The 15,224-nt window shown below is 36.9% G+C and overlaps 1 long non-coding RNA gene across 1 annotated transcript in view; it reads left to right on the plus strand.

Annotated features, from left to right (window-relative positions):
- LOC116877119 overlaps positions 1–15,224 on the plus strand; it is a 40,316-nt gene that overhangs the window by 12,073 nt on the left and 13,019 nt on the right. The window lies entirely within an intron of this gene.

The raw sequence follows: 15,224 nt of genomic DNA on the forward strand, positions 1-15,224 counted from the left end.
TAAAGGATTATTTACGTGTTTGTTTTCACAAAGATAATGAATTGTTCACTGGCTACTGCCTTATCCCTCTTGCCTTCATTCTGTTAGTGGGTATTAAAAAAAGTTAAGTTTTGTTTCCTGTAAATGGTGTTATTAAATCACAGAAAAAGCTAATTTCCAAGAGCTTGTTGGGTGGTTGTAAAGATGGCTGTAGGGCTCTCTCCATGAGTTCCAGAAAAGATGCGGTAAGAGGTTTCACAGCCAGTTGCTTTTCCTCTCCTAAAATATATGCCATTGTTTTTAAAACTAAATGTGTTTAGTTATATATGTGAGTATTTGCTCTAAAGGAGACTCTGTCATGTTGAAAATCCTTCCAAATGTCTTCTACTTCATCTGTAGCTTCAAGGTATAGCTTCTCATCTCACTTGACAAGGATATGAAATACAGAGTTCTTTTTTCGGGAGATTCAAGCAAAACTACTTCCTAGTAAAAGGGTTCTCAGAATCAGCTCCACCAGAAGTCACACTTAAAGAATTCCCCTTTAACTGTCATAAAGTATAGTTTTGATATTAATGGCACCCACCTTGCTTATCTAACCCGCTAGTCTCTCCTGCCCCCCGCACCCCTCCAGGGGGTAAAACCTCTATTCCCAGCAAACAGATAGTCCCTTTCCAGGATATGTTCATTCTTGCTTCTTGTACTATTTCCTGTCTTCCTGATTTCTGTTTAGTCAAACAAACAAACACCCAATCCAACCAGCCCATCAGCCTTCCCTATTATTCCTGCCAAACAACCCTCTCTCATCATTGCATTACTCCAGTACACGGGGTCACAAAATATGGCATTCATATAATTCCTTACCTTGTTCTCTGGTTATTTTCTTTATGAACACACTCTGTTAATGTGCAGTTAAGGGCAGGGGAATCTATAGACTACTGCTCGATTATTTTTTAAAACTTGCCTACTGCATAAGGAAAAGCTAGACAAGCAAAAGACATCTTAACAAATACTTTTTAACTCATTAAGTTGCTACCTGGTGTAGTCATTTCCTTAATTGTTAGACTATTTACCCTGTAATTAACTTCTGTTTCTTAGAAATTTATATATTTGGGTTATAAAGCAAGGACTGATCAGCTTTCAAATGTGTCCCTGTGGATAGGCCCTCTCTGCCTTTTTTTCCCATGTAAAGTCTGGTATAATTTAAAAAATAATAGTATTGTTATTGTGTGATATTTCAAACAGAGAAACTAGAATAGAAAAAATAAATATTGAGGCATAAATATGCAGCTTACAAATAAAAATATTAAACACTACATGCCAAATATTCATTTGAATTTTTATACATATTGACTCATTAAATTCCCAGAACACCCCTATTATGTGGTACTATTATTATCATCCTGATTTTCTGAGTGAGCATGGAGTTAAGTACTTTGCATAAAGTCACACAGATCTCAGGTGGCAGAGGACAAATTTGAAACAAAGCATTCTGGTTCAGGACCTGTGCACATAATTCTCATCCTATACTATCTTTTTGCTTTGCCTTTCCATTAAATCCTACCGTTATGACACATTTGCTTTAGACTCTTAAAAATAACATTCCTTCTGTAAACAGCTTTCCAGTTCCATTCCACAGACTCTCTCAGTGAGATGAGGATTACTAGTAATTCAATGTTTATCAGTCCCACGTGTGTTTGTACTTTTACTTGTGCACTTGTATTTATTTTTGTGTGTGTGTTTGTGGACTAGTATTTTTGAAAGATTTAAATTTTACTTAACTGGGCATCATTTGGCAGTTACCTTAATTTTACTCAACATGGTTTTTAAGATCTATTTCCATTGTCATATATGCCCTTGGCTTCTCATTTTAACTTCTATCTAGTGCTCCATGGTAAATACACCATGAATTTCCTGCTCTTGGACATTTGTGTTGTTTCTAGATTTTTGCACTAAGAAACAGTGCTCCTGTGACCATTCTTACATGTGTCTCCTTCAGTTCATGTGCTTAACTTATTTTAGGGGGTATAACTACTAGGACACAGGTTATGACATTTGATTAAGTCACTTTCCAGATTGGCTATACCAGGTTGTAGGCCCAACATTAGACTGAATGTGGAGTTTCTGCTTCTCCACTTCCTTGCCAAATTAGGTTGTCTCATTATTTAATATTTATATTTCATGAGTACTTGTTAAGGCTGAAATTCTTTTCATTTGACTTTACTCACTGTTTCTTTTCTGTAAGATGCCATCTCAATTCTCCATTTTTTGCTTTTCTTAACTTACAGAAGTTATTTATCGATTATCAATGCTACACTTTTATTTCTGTTAAATTTTTAAAATGTCTTTTATTCAGTTCAATTGCTTTCAACTTTGTATTTGGTTTCTGTGATAATACAGATATTCAAAAATTATATGTGGTCAAATTCATCAGTTGTTTTTATTATGGTACATATAATTCAATGGATTTTATTTAGTATAGTCACAAACACATGCAACCACCACCACAGTCAATTTCAGAATACTTCTGTCATCTTAAAAAGAAACCTATACCATTTATCTTTCATCTCCCTATGCCTTAATCCCCTATCACTAAGAAACTACTAATATACTTTTCATGTCTATAGATTTCACTGTATAGGACTTCGATATGTGATTTTTGTGACTGGCTTCTTTCACTAAGCATGAATGTTTTCAAGATTCATCTGCATTATAGCACATTTCATTATTCCATTCCTTTTTATTGTTGAGTAATGTTTCATTATATGGATCTACTTAATTTTGTTCATTTATCCATTGATGGACATTTGAGTTGTTTACACATTTTGGCTGTTACAAATAACACTGCTATAAACATTCATGTATAAGCCTCTATATGGAAATGTTTTTATTTCTATTGGGTATATCTGTAGGAATGGAATTTCTGGGTCATTTGGAACCTCTTTTTGATGGTCTGAGAAACTATCAGACTGCCTTCCAAAGTGGCTACAGCATTTTATTTTCCACCAGTGTATGAGGGTTCTGATTTCTCCGCATCCATACCGGTTCTTACTGGGGATATAGCTTGGGGGTAGAGCATTTGACTGCATACTAGTTCTCATTGTTTTAATTCTAGCTATTGTATATGCATTTCCCTGATAATAATGTTGAATGTCTTTTCATGTGATTTTGACCATTTTAAAGTCTTCCTTGGATAAATATCTATTCAGACCCTTTCCCACTTTAAAAATTAGGTTGTCTATTTATTATTGAGTTGTAAGAGTTCTTTATAAATTCTGAATACAAATCCCTTGTCAGATATATGCTTGGCAAATATTCCTTCTCATGCTTTGGGGTGTTACTGTGTCTTTTGCATGCAAGTTTTTTATTTTGATAAAGTCCAATTTATCTACTTTCTTTCTTTTACTGCTTACATGTTTGGTGTCATATCTAAGAATTCTTTGCCAAATCCAAGGTCATGAAGATTTACCTCTATGTTTTCTTCTAGGGGTGTTATATTTTTAGCTCTTATATTTAGGTCTTTGATCCACTTTGGGTTAATTTTTGTAGTTAGTGCAAGGAAAGGGTTTAATTTTATCCTTCTGTATGTGGCTACCCAGTAGTCCCAGAACCATTTTTGTATTATGGTGTATAATTCTCTTTATATGTTGCTGGATTTGGTTTACTAATTTTTGTTTGAAGATCTTTGCATCCATATTCATTAGGGGTACTGGTTGTATTTTTCTTTTTTGTGTATGAGGATTTTGGTTTTGGTATCAGGGTAATACCTCATAGAATGAGTTGGAAAGTATTCTTTCCTCTTTACTTTTTGGAAGAGTTTATAACAAATTGGCATTAATTTTTCTTTAAGTGTTTGGTAGAATGCAGTGGTAAAGCCATCTGGGTCCGAGTTTTTCTTCCTTGGTAAGTTTTTCATTACTGTTTTACTCTCTCACTTGTTACAGGTCTCTTGTCTATTAGATTATCTATTTCTTCTTGAGTCAGTTTTGATAGTTTGTGTCTTGCTAGGAATTAGTCCAGTTAATCTTATTTGTTGGCAGGCAGTTGTTCATAGTAGTTCTTTATAACACTTTTTCATTTCTATAAGGTCAGTAGTAATGTTTTCTCTTTTATTTATAATTCTGATACTTTGAGACTTCTCTCTTTTTTCTTGGCAATTTAACTAAATGTTTGTAAACTTTATTGATCTTTATAAAGCACCAGCTTTGGTTTCATCAGTTTTCCCAATTTTTTCCTAGTCTCTATTTCATTAATTTCCACTATAATTTTTATTATTTCCTTCCTTCTGCTTTCTTTAGATTCAATTTGCCTTTCTTTTTTTCAGTATCTGAAGGGGGAAGATTAGATTATTCATTTGAGATATTTCTTCTTTCATAATATAGGCATTTACTGCTATATGGTTTTCTCACAACACTGCTTTAGCTGCATCCCATAAATTTTGGTATGTTGTGTCTTCATTTTCATTTGTCTAAAAGTGTTTTCTAATTTCCCTTCTGATTTCTTCTTTACCTTATTGGTCATGTAGCAGGGTGTTGTTTAATTTCCATATTTTGTGAGTTTTCCAAATTTCTTCCTGCTATTGATATCTAATTTTATTCTTTTGTGGTTCAGGAACATATTTTGTGTTATTTCTGTCCTTATAATTTATTGCCTAGCTATGGCTTATCCTGGAAAATGTTCTGTGTGTATTTAGAAAGGCCATATATTCTGTTAATGTTAGGTTTGGTGTTCTATAGTTGTCTTTTAGCTCTGGTTGGTTTACACTGTTATACAGCTTATATTTCCTGGTTTATCTTCTATTTATTGTTTCCATTAGTGAAAGTGGGGTATTGTAGTCTCCAACTATTGTTATAGAAGTATTTCTCTTTTTATTTATGTCAATTTATGCTTCATGAATTTTGGCACTCCGTTATTAGCATATATGTTTATAGTTGTTATATATTTTAGATGAATTGACTCTTGTATCACTATAAAATGTCTCTATTTCTAGTAATACTTTTTGTCTTAAAGTCTATTTTTTTCTGATATCAGTCCACTCCAGTTTTCAGTCGTTATTTCTTCTAATAATTTTTTTACTACTTTCTCTCTCCTTTCCTTCCGATACTCTCATTACGTGTGTGTTGGTATGTTTTATGATAGTCCTCATTTCTCTGAGATGTTCTTTATTTTTCTTTATTCTTTTTTCTCTCAATTTTTCAGCTTGCACAATCTCTATCACTCCATCTTGAGACCACTTATTCTTTATCTGCCAGTTCAAATCACTATTGATCCTCTCTAGTGAAGTCTGTCATTTCTCTGATTCTTTCTTTTAATTATATTTTCTTATATAGTCTTATATTTATTTATATTCTCTATTTGATTCAATATTATAATCACACCTTCCTTTATTCTTTAATCATGGTTTTCTTTAATTCTGTGAGCATGTTTATAATGGCTATTTTAGTTTTTTTCTCATAAATTGAATATTTATTCTCTCTTATAGGTAGTTTCAGTTGCCTTCATTCTTTTTCTATATATGTATCATAGTTTCCTATTTTTTCACATGCCCTGTAATTTTTTCTTGGTACTGGGCATTTTGGAAAACATATTATACCAATTCTGGGTACTATATCTCCCTACTCCTATTCAACCCCAGACTTGTTATTGTTATTTGCTTGTTTATTTGTTTAATAACTGACTAGATTAATTTAATGTCATCTCCTCTTTTCTTTGCTTCACTGTTCAGCTTCTGATGTTGTTCCTCAGGGACGCATAGGTTTGGATGTGTTCATAGCTGCCCAGAATGACAGTGGCATTGATAGGACTCTCTCCCTCTCTTTCCCTGACCACATTTAGCTGTTAAACCCCACTAATTGCCAGCTGATTACTCTGTTGCATTTAATAATGCCCTGGAGTATAAATTGCTCTACAAACTAATCCGTTCAGATTTTGGCTGCTTTGAAAAAATACTTTCTGAGGTCAGGGTTTGATTTTTGTTCTGATCCTTGGAGGGCTCCTCCCAGCTGTGCTGGTCCCTGTTCTCTTCTGCAGACTAGTTGGCCTACAGTTTAACCTGTATCTTCAGTCTCCTCCCAATTGCCTTTCACCACAATCTGTATTGTTCTTAAGAGTGCCTTTAGGCTTGAATTTCTCACTCTTAACTTGCAAAAGAAGGCAGTTCGCTAGAAAGAGCTATCTGCTTTATGGCCTGCTTCTCTCCCCAAGCAAAAGTCTCTGCACCAGGTATCTGAGAGAAGGGAAATGGTAAGTATCTCTTCAAGGTCACCTCCATTCTAGGAACTAAGAACTCCAGGGAGGAGGGAGCAGAAGCTTGGGGTTCTCTTAGCTTGCCTCTTCTGGTGTGGAACCATGGCCCCATGAGCCAGAGAAAGAGTAATTTGGGTCTCAGTGGAGCCTCCATTATACCTAGGAGGCTGGGCACAAGAAAGGGGTCCCTCCTTCTCAGTTGCACTCACCTGGGACCTCGCCTCAGCAACAAGACACTTGTGGCAGGATGAAAAATGTTGACATCCTGCTCCTTCCAGAAAGAAAGCCCTCTGTCTGGGTTCTGGGGAGAGAGGGAACCCTATGTTCTGGGTGACACCAGTCTGGAGAGGAATCTCTACCTCAGTGAGCTGGAGGGGAAGAGAGCGAGTGTGATCTTGGTTCAAATAGCACATACTCTTACTTTTATTACCAAATCTTCATAGATATTTTTTGATAGATGTATCTTCATAAGCCATTCGCCCATTAGGACAATTTCCAAAGGCGTTCTTTTTTTTTTTTTTTTTTTTTTTTTTACCAGTTTCACATGGGGTCCTGGCTGACATTTTCCTCTTATCATCATACTAGAGATGGATTCGTAGCTCATTTTAAGATTTTTGTTTTACAAGCTTTATAGATATTGCAGGGTTTGAGTTTCAGAGTATTTAGGAGGCAAAATAAATTCTTAATACTGGATGTAGACATATATACAATTGAATTGATCTGGTTAATAATCAGTCAATTAAATCAAAACAGTTTCACTGAATTAGCCTCTTTAAGAAAATCATATTTTCCTAACTAGTCAGTTATCTTTTGATGTGTTTTATAATATATTTAGATAATGTTTCAATAATACCTCCTTTATCTAGTAACAATTCATCCAATAAGTTCTCTTCTCAATACCACTGAGAAATAGGAAACAATCAAAACTAGTCTTAAGTGGCCAAAGGAGATGCTGTAAAATTAGTGAACTAAATATCATCAACAATATGTCAGACAGTCACTGCTATTTTGGAGATAGTTTTACCAAATGTGGTTTCCCAGTTAAAAGGTGAGAGGCACATTAAAAGGAGTAGAGAGAGGTACTAGAGAAGCACAAGGATAGAAATGATGAGTAAGAGTAGATTTTAAAAGTATACATTACAAATAAAAAAACAAACTGATTGCCATCTATACATTAAAATTTTCTGAGTACATTACAGAATTAAAAATTAATTAAAATAGTGATTGACTTTATGAGTAATTAATGAACATTTAGTGTACTCTAAGGAAACGAGGGTACTTTAGAAATATTTCCACCAAAAAGTTAAAGTAAGACATGTTAGTGTTTAAAGGGGGGAACTTCAGTTGTGTGGAAGAGTAGAAAGAGAAGCTGATTTTTTTCATAATAGGTGTGACATGAAGTGCTTCTATGTATATGGAACAGCCATGGTGGACTTGTTTTGGAACATACCAGTTAGTCTGTTGGCTAGACACTAATGAATATTTGTACAATTAATAAATTAATGAATCAGTCAATTAATTTTAACAATTACTAATCTATCAAGATATTTGGGGCTCATCAGAATTGACTTTATGCTAAACCTTGACATACACAGGGGGTACAGCACAGTGATTGCACATACCACATGTCATCCATCTCAGCCTTTACCCAATATTGTCATGCCAAGCTTTCGTGCTTTCAAAACTTTTCAATGGAATACCTTCGTGTATTTTTCTTTTACTTCTTTATATCCATTGTCAACACACTGGGCTTTCTTTTTGAGGACTTTTCTTTCTTTCCTCCTTTTTTTTTTTCCCCCATACTAAGGAAAGTCTTACCATACAGTGTAACAGAGAACAACTGAGGTTTGCGGCAACGGCAACTACACAATGCCAGCCCCTGAGAATGCAATTGGTTCTCCTACAAATCCCATTTGAGTTTGAAATTTTTGAGCCAGGAGGTAGAGTGCACCAGGGTTCAAACATCAGAAACCCAAAAATGTGGAGGTCGTAAGATAGCATTCAGAGAGAAGAAAAGGGTAGAAACCAAACCAATGGTCCAAACAAGTAGCCTACTCTCATTAGGTTAGGCAGAGAGGTAGTGCTATGATGGAAACAGTCCAGGAAGTAAAAAAAGTGCAGGGACACTCAAAGGGGGAAAGGACCTGGAGTGATTTCTTGAGAAATAACAGTCTGAGCCAAACCCCATTTCATATGTGCCTATGGCTGTATTCAGCCTTGTCCCTAACATGTATGGGGATAGGGCAAGAATAAATATAGAGACTGACACATGATATCCCTAATACTTAAAATTCATTAATCAGTCTAACAAACTATTAAATAAAAAATGTTCTGTGTTCTGATGTTGAGGTATATCCCTTCACAATGATCCCTAAGCTCAGATCTGAACTTAGAATTCATAGATTCCTGGGAATTCCACAGAAAATGATGGTGTAGAAGGGCCAGCCTGCAGCTCATGGCCCTGATGAGCTCCCTTTTCTTTCCCATCCCTACTTTATCCTGCACTAGTCAAAGCCCTAGTATACTTGTGGGGTCATCACAATGCATACAGCTCAACTCCATCCACACTTCACACCAATAGCACCCCTTTGGCCATCCCTCAGGCCTGGAGGCACACATCAGGCAGCTGGGGGATTCCTGATCATGGACCACCCTCTGAAAGAATTCTGATACATGGACCATCCTCTAAAAGTCTTGTTACCTTAGCCTAACAAACTCCTCCCCCTGAGGGGAAGAGCCTGAGCTGAGAGCTAGAGCAAGACCTTCTAAAGCCCAGGGTGAGACAGGGGCCCTCTCTCCCATAGCTATGGGGAGTTAGCACTGGCTGTTAATGATTCATCTAGATCATATAGGATCCTTAATTCTCCCTGTCTTTTCAAGGGCATTACTACTACTCACCTAGGTTAGACACCTCAACTCTGCCCAAATTAAAGAAGAAGAACAATTAGGATGATCATAACAAAATGCTAAATATTTCTCCATTTATTCTTTAAACTTGCTCCAGGGAAATTACTAGGATTCACAGAAAACTTTAATTTCTCTTGGTTTTCTATGCAGTGGCTTTCCAAACATCTTGCAGTTTTTCTTTTTTATTTTATTTATTTTATTATTTTATTGTCTTATATTTTAATGAGCTACAACAACTCCAGACTGTTTATTTTTAAAAGACTCTTGGAAGTTAGAGCTGTCTTACTCACCTTTTTTTGCCCCATCTTCTTGCTTAGGGCCTTGCATAATAGATGCTCAGTGAATAATTGTTGAATACTATGGCAGCCATGAGCCAGAGATCAACAACAAAAAGGTAAAGATTGCTAAAAAGCACAACAAAAATGTGAGCAAGGATGTAGTTCCCTATTTCCTTGTTTTTGTGGCAAGAGAGTGGCTACTTAGAATCATTGAAATATTCAATTATTTATTGCCTGTGGATTTCTTTTTCTTTTCTTTTCTTTTTAGAAGGTAGCATGCTTGGTACATTGAGAGTAGTTTGGGACAGATATCAGGGTGAAGAGGGTTGGTCATCACAAACATAAAGCCAGACACAGAGGGGCCATTCCGCAATTAGAGGATGGTTTTCTGTAGAGGTAAACCAAGGGGGGCAAGCAGGCTGAGTTGTCATTTAGCCAGGGCCTCTGCTTTATAGAGAAGTGAGACCAAAGGCGGTCCGTTCTCCCCTGGGCAAGCAGGGAAATAAGATATCATTTGGAATGTCAGCTCTTTTGCAGCTTAATTATTGAGTACTTTCTATGTTTCTAACACTCACAAGAGTTATGCTTTACAAGGTAAGTATTGTTGTTCAGAAAAAAATGGAGCCAGCGTAGACCCCAGTTCACAAGAGCTGCTTTATGCAGAAAACTGAATCTAGGCCTTAGACATTAAGTGAAATGTAATGATGTACCAGAGAGATACAGGATTAGTCCAAGTGAAGAAGGGTATGTTATGTGAGAATGAGGTCTGAGGGAGTATTTCAAGTGCAGAAGAGATGTGTAGTAGAGGATATTGTAGAAACTGTATATGGATGGAGGGGATTAGAATCATATCATGGAAGTTCATGATTTAAACTTACTGTTCAAATTTAACATGTCTCCTTCTAATACTCAGATAGATCTGGATGCCCATTTTTATTTAACGATTAAAGACTTACATAGTATTAATTTTCTAAGCTTTTGTCAAATACTAAGTCATTTATACCTACTAAGAGCCCATAAGGACTTTCATAATTCCCTTTTTTGCTAATGAGGGAACCGAAATACAGTAAGTAATCAGCCTTACACAAATTAGAACATGTATGTGGTCCTCACATTTTCCTTTGCTTGCTGGCCGGTACCAGAAATCCTCCCACTGTAGCTTAGACTTTTAGGTTGTAAGTGACTTCTCTAGGGCATTGCAAATTCTAGGAGGTAGAGTAGTAGCACTTTAAGTTCTTAAGTGTCATGGGTCAGGGAGAAGGCATAGGTGGCCACTGAAGGGGTGTGAGGGAATGGGGAGATGCTGTCAAGGAGAAGGATGAGAATGGCTGGTCTGGGGTGGTGCGAACTAGCTCACCTTATGTCTGTGTTGGGTGCTGACCTGTGTTAGGAAATCAGAAATGACTGTTGGCTTTGAGACACAGAGGGGCCTACTGAAAGAGGTAGTTTAGGAAAATCAGCCAACTTGTGCATTTCCTGAAGTGATAAGGCTTTAGGTATATAGTAGGCTTGACTCAGCCAAGATTATAAGGCAGCATTCTATGTAAGAATCAGGCAAAGTTCACTGTGAAAACCTTACAGGAAGTGATTTACTATCTAATGTAGCGTTTACTCTAACTTGAACTGGGTCTACACCTAGAGAAATAATACTGAATCAATATGTCTTGAACCAGAGTGGGTATTTACGTCTCCTACGTGGTCTGATCCCACTGTCTTCACAGCCAGGTAAATGGACAGAATTAAAGATTTACTCCTCGGAAGAACTCTACAGTTCTCTCTAGGCTGAAGGCCAACTGTTCAAGTAACTCTGTAGCTTTCAAACTTGCTAGAAAAAAACTTCCTTAATTAGCTTAGAGTAGCTTTTGATTCTAATACAGTATTATTAAACATTTAGTAAATTCATGGGATCATTTAAAATGCTCCAGTTCATTTGGGAAGCCTGACAGTTTTTTCTGCCCATTTTCAATTAGTCCTTATATTTCCTCTCTCTTTGTCCTCCTCTGTGCCCTGCTGTCCACCAAAACTTCTTTTATAGATCTTAAATATTGAAAATTCTGTCTTTGTTGGTCTTAAGTCATGCCTTTCCAAATGACCCAGCAGCCCCAATAGAAGGGAAAACTTGGCTTCTATGTTTCCCAGGAACCTTCTAGATAGATCTTAAATAGTGCTCCTGGCATTAGCCTATGTGTAACATTTTTTTTTTAAATCAGAGATAAAACTTGTTATTCCATGTAGGTTTCTTGCTTGACTTCATAGCTGCAAAGCCTAGTCTAAAATGAACTCCTGAATGTTTAGTTTCTCTAATCTTTATCACAAGGAACATCAATACTACAAAAAGGTCCAGTGGTGCGTGTACATAAGGCTTTGTGTCTCCTCACATATGCTCCAATGTAACGATTACAGCAGAGCCTCTTTTTCTGATAAAACTGCGAACTGGCCCTTAACATGGACAAAGAATTACTTCTATAGAATACAGGTTGGCACCATTTTCTGCCTGCCCAGCTCCCTCAAGCTTGCCCCCAGTAATGCCACCTTGACTGAAGAATGGAAGTAGAAAAACAAGACAACCCCAGGAGCCTTCACTCCCTCCACACAAACTGCCTAAAGTCTATGGCTGGAGTAGAGTAGCTTGTTAAATTTCTCTCTGTGGCCCTGTGTGCTTATTAACAAAAAGGGCTAGTTGATTGCAGATCATGTTTCCCAGGAATTCTGCAGAGGGAGACCAAACTAATAATTGCCAGGGGCATCTTTGTACAGATGGTTATATGCACAAAGTGTTTTGCTGGAATCCTATTTTTAAATTGGTTAAAAATCAATTGGCTAACCATTACATCAGGACTGAAAGTTACCAGAAATTTAGTTGAAAAGAAATTTCCATTTTGAGGTTGAAGGGGTACGTATCCTGAATAGAGTTAATTGGCTTAATTCCTCACATTTGGAATAAACACAAAATAATGTCTAAAATTTAGCTGTGGTTTCTAGAAGTCATCCAACTGACAGCAAAGCTATCTCCTGAGCTAGGGAAGATTTGCCATGTTTCATCCACTAAACTATTATTACGAGCTGAGTTGTAAAACTACCTTGAACAGACTTAGAACATCATTCTACCCGATGATGGCAGAAGTTTTCCCTTAACAGATACCTAGTGTCTCATATATTATTAATTTTGTCTTCAAAAAAATAAATACCTTTACAGTTTTTTTGCTTTTTTTTTTTTACATTTACATTTTGAATGCCTGCTTTTGGGACAAGGTTTTGAAAGACTATTTCATTTACATTCTCAGTGGTATTATTTAGTTTTGAAGTACAGCTAAACTTCTTACAGCACTCTCAGAGTTAAATATTACTCTCTGTGTGGGACCCCTAAAATTTGAAATTTTATTTAATTCTCTAGAACAGTAATAATTCTAAGAGGTATTATATCTTATGCCCAAAATAGGGGTCCCACATCCAGTTAAACTGGTCCCCTTCCTTTCTAAAGCAACTCAGAGCCTATAACATACTCATGTATACTATGACTCTCCAAGAGAGAAAGACATTTCCCAAAATCCTTTTATGGTGAGACAGTTTGAAGGACCACTATCCCAGGAAACAGACTTTGGTACATATTGCCTTCATGTAAATTTTTTCTTCTTCATAAAAGGAAAAGTGTTGCATGAGAAAATGTGTCAGAGGAAGATAGGCAGCAGGTCAGAGAAATGCATTAGAAAGGATTCCTGAAGATTTTGGGTAACTAACTTCACTTGCTTTATATTATGTGTGCCCAAACCAGTTCTGCAGTTAGGCCCAAATAGTTAAGCGTGAAGGATGTATCTTATCATCAGAGCTCATGAGAACCAGTACTGTGGATATTCTTCACAGAGGCTCTCTTTGAGTTGTAGTAGAGGAAGCAATGGGATGTGTGCCAGATTCCATTTCCCTGCACTCACAAGCCATTTTCCCTAAGGCCTGCAGGAGCAGCTCATGAATAGCTGGGAGCCAAATTTGGCCCATTTAAAATATTATTGCATTGTCCACCATAATGATAGTAATAACCTTGTAATGAGTGTGCATAGAGCTAGCCCCAGTACAAAACCCAGAACCAGCCACACTCCTTGAGTGTGCATAGTAAATACCAAAGACACCTTCCATTCCCCATCAGGGGGCAGTCTCTGTGGAAAAAGTAGGTGATCACTTTCTTTCTGACATTTTGGCCTCTGGCCATGAATATTGAGAGCTGTTATTCTCTGAGGCTACCCATTTCCTTCTCCAGCAGCCTTTAATGCTTGCTGTAAGTATGCTACCTTATAACCCATATGACCTGAAATAATGTCAACTGTCCATTCCACAAAGTATTCCTCAAAGAAGGTCAGATTCAATACCTAATATCAATGTAAGAGCTTCAGCTAATTCCACGGGATGTAGAAATCCATCTACAGATTTCTTTCTCCGTAAGTATAGAGATTTGCCTTTACTCATCTCAACTCTGGTGCCTGCAGTCACCCCTCCACAGCTATTTTCTTCAATTTTGAGCCTCTCTTTTTTTTTTTTTTAATTGGCAAGCATTTATCAACTACCTTCATTTTGTAAAGGGATTTAGAATGGTTTTTAAGAAATTAAACCCCAGCACAAGATAATAGCTTAACATATTTTTAAAATTTTTTGGAATTTTAAAATTCCAAAATGGAATGGAATTGAAAGAAGGATGGGAAAGGAGGAGTGGGACAGAGACATAAAACAGCACAGTGAGAGAGGCAGAGATAACGGTTGACTTCAGAGCGAGAGAAGCTAATCTAAAGCTGATGTCTGCAAATGACGCTGTTCTTTGATATGATAGCTTTTAAAATAATTACATAAGGTAATAAGAGATGTGGAACAGCTATGAACAAGTTAATTGGCTCTATTTGAATTTCATAGGCAGGATTACCATGGCGAGTATCTCTCATAATGCTGTGTCACCAGGAACACCTCTCTACAGTAATGGTGATCCTTTATCCAATCACCAAGTAATGCCAGGAGAGTTGAACCACTATAGTAAAGGTTAACCAAACCATTGCATTAGTCTTTGTGTGTGGGTTTTTTTTTTTTAATTATTTCAAATTGTTGTTGGTATTTGGTTGCAGAACTGAAGTGACTGAAAAGAGATGTGAGGGATATAAAATCAATCACTTAGACATTTCCCTCCGTCTCCAGCTTTGCTTCAGAATTCCACACTTGTTTAGAAATGCTGTGCACATTAGAGATGAAAATCAGGAATTGGGATATTTGTGAGGTGACTATTTTCAAGTACTTGGTGCATGAAAGCCCAGAACGCCTAGAACTTTCTCACCACTCAGGCCCATCAGAAAGAGGTACATACCACATCCAGCTTTTGGGTACTGTGCCAAAGTCTTAGATCTTAAGGTCATCTTAAAATTGCTAGTAGTCCTGAAAATGATGTGATTTCACAAATTTAAACATGTATGATGTTCATTCCTAATCTTTGCTGGATGATTCAGCAGTGTTGGCTGTCAATCATTTACCCTGGTTGATTGAGTTCATCCCAGTCTGCTTTGTGAAGGAAGAACATTTGGGTTACAAATGAGAGATAGACTGAGTCATCCTGCAGAGGGACTGTGTAATATGCAGATTTCCTCTTCATTCATTGCCTTGCTAATCCACAGCATTATTTCAGCTGGGAGCTGCAGAATGTGACCAGTTAGCCAATGGAGATCTGCTCTCTGGACTTCCTGGTGGTATGTTGTTACTGAACTCCCGCCTGATAATAGGGTGTCTCTCAGTGTAAGGAGCTGGCACACCCAGAGTGAAGGAGAAGCTTCTAAATGAATGCACAGCTTC

The sequence above is a fragment of the Lontra canadensis genome, unplaced genomic scaffold (genome assembly GCF_010015895.1).
Source record: "Lontra canadensis isolate GAN:19392208 unplaced genomic scaffold, GSC_riverotter_1.0 scaffold50, whole genome shotgun sequence".
Lineage (NCBI taxonomy): Eukaryota > Metazoa > Chordata > Mammalia > Carnivora > Mustelidae > Lontra > Lontra canadensis.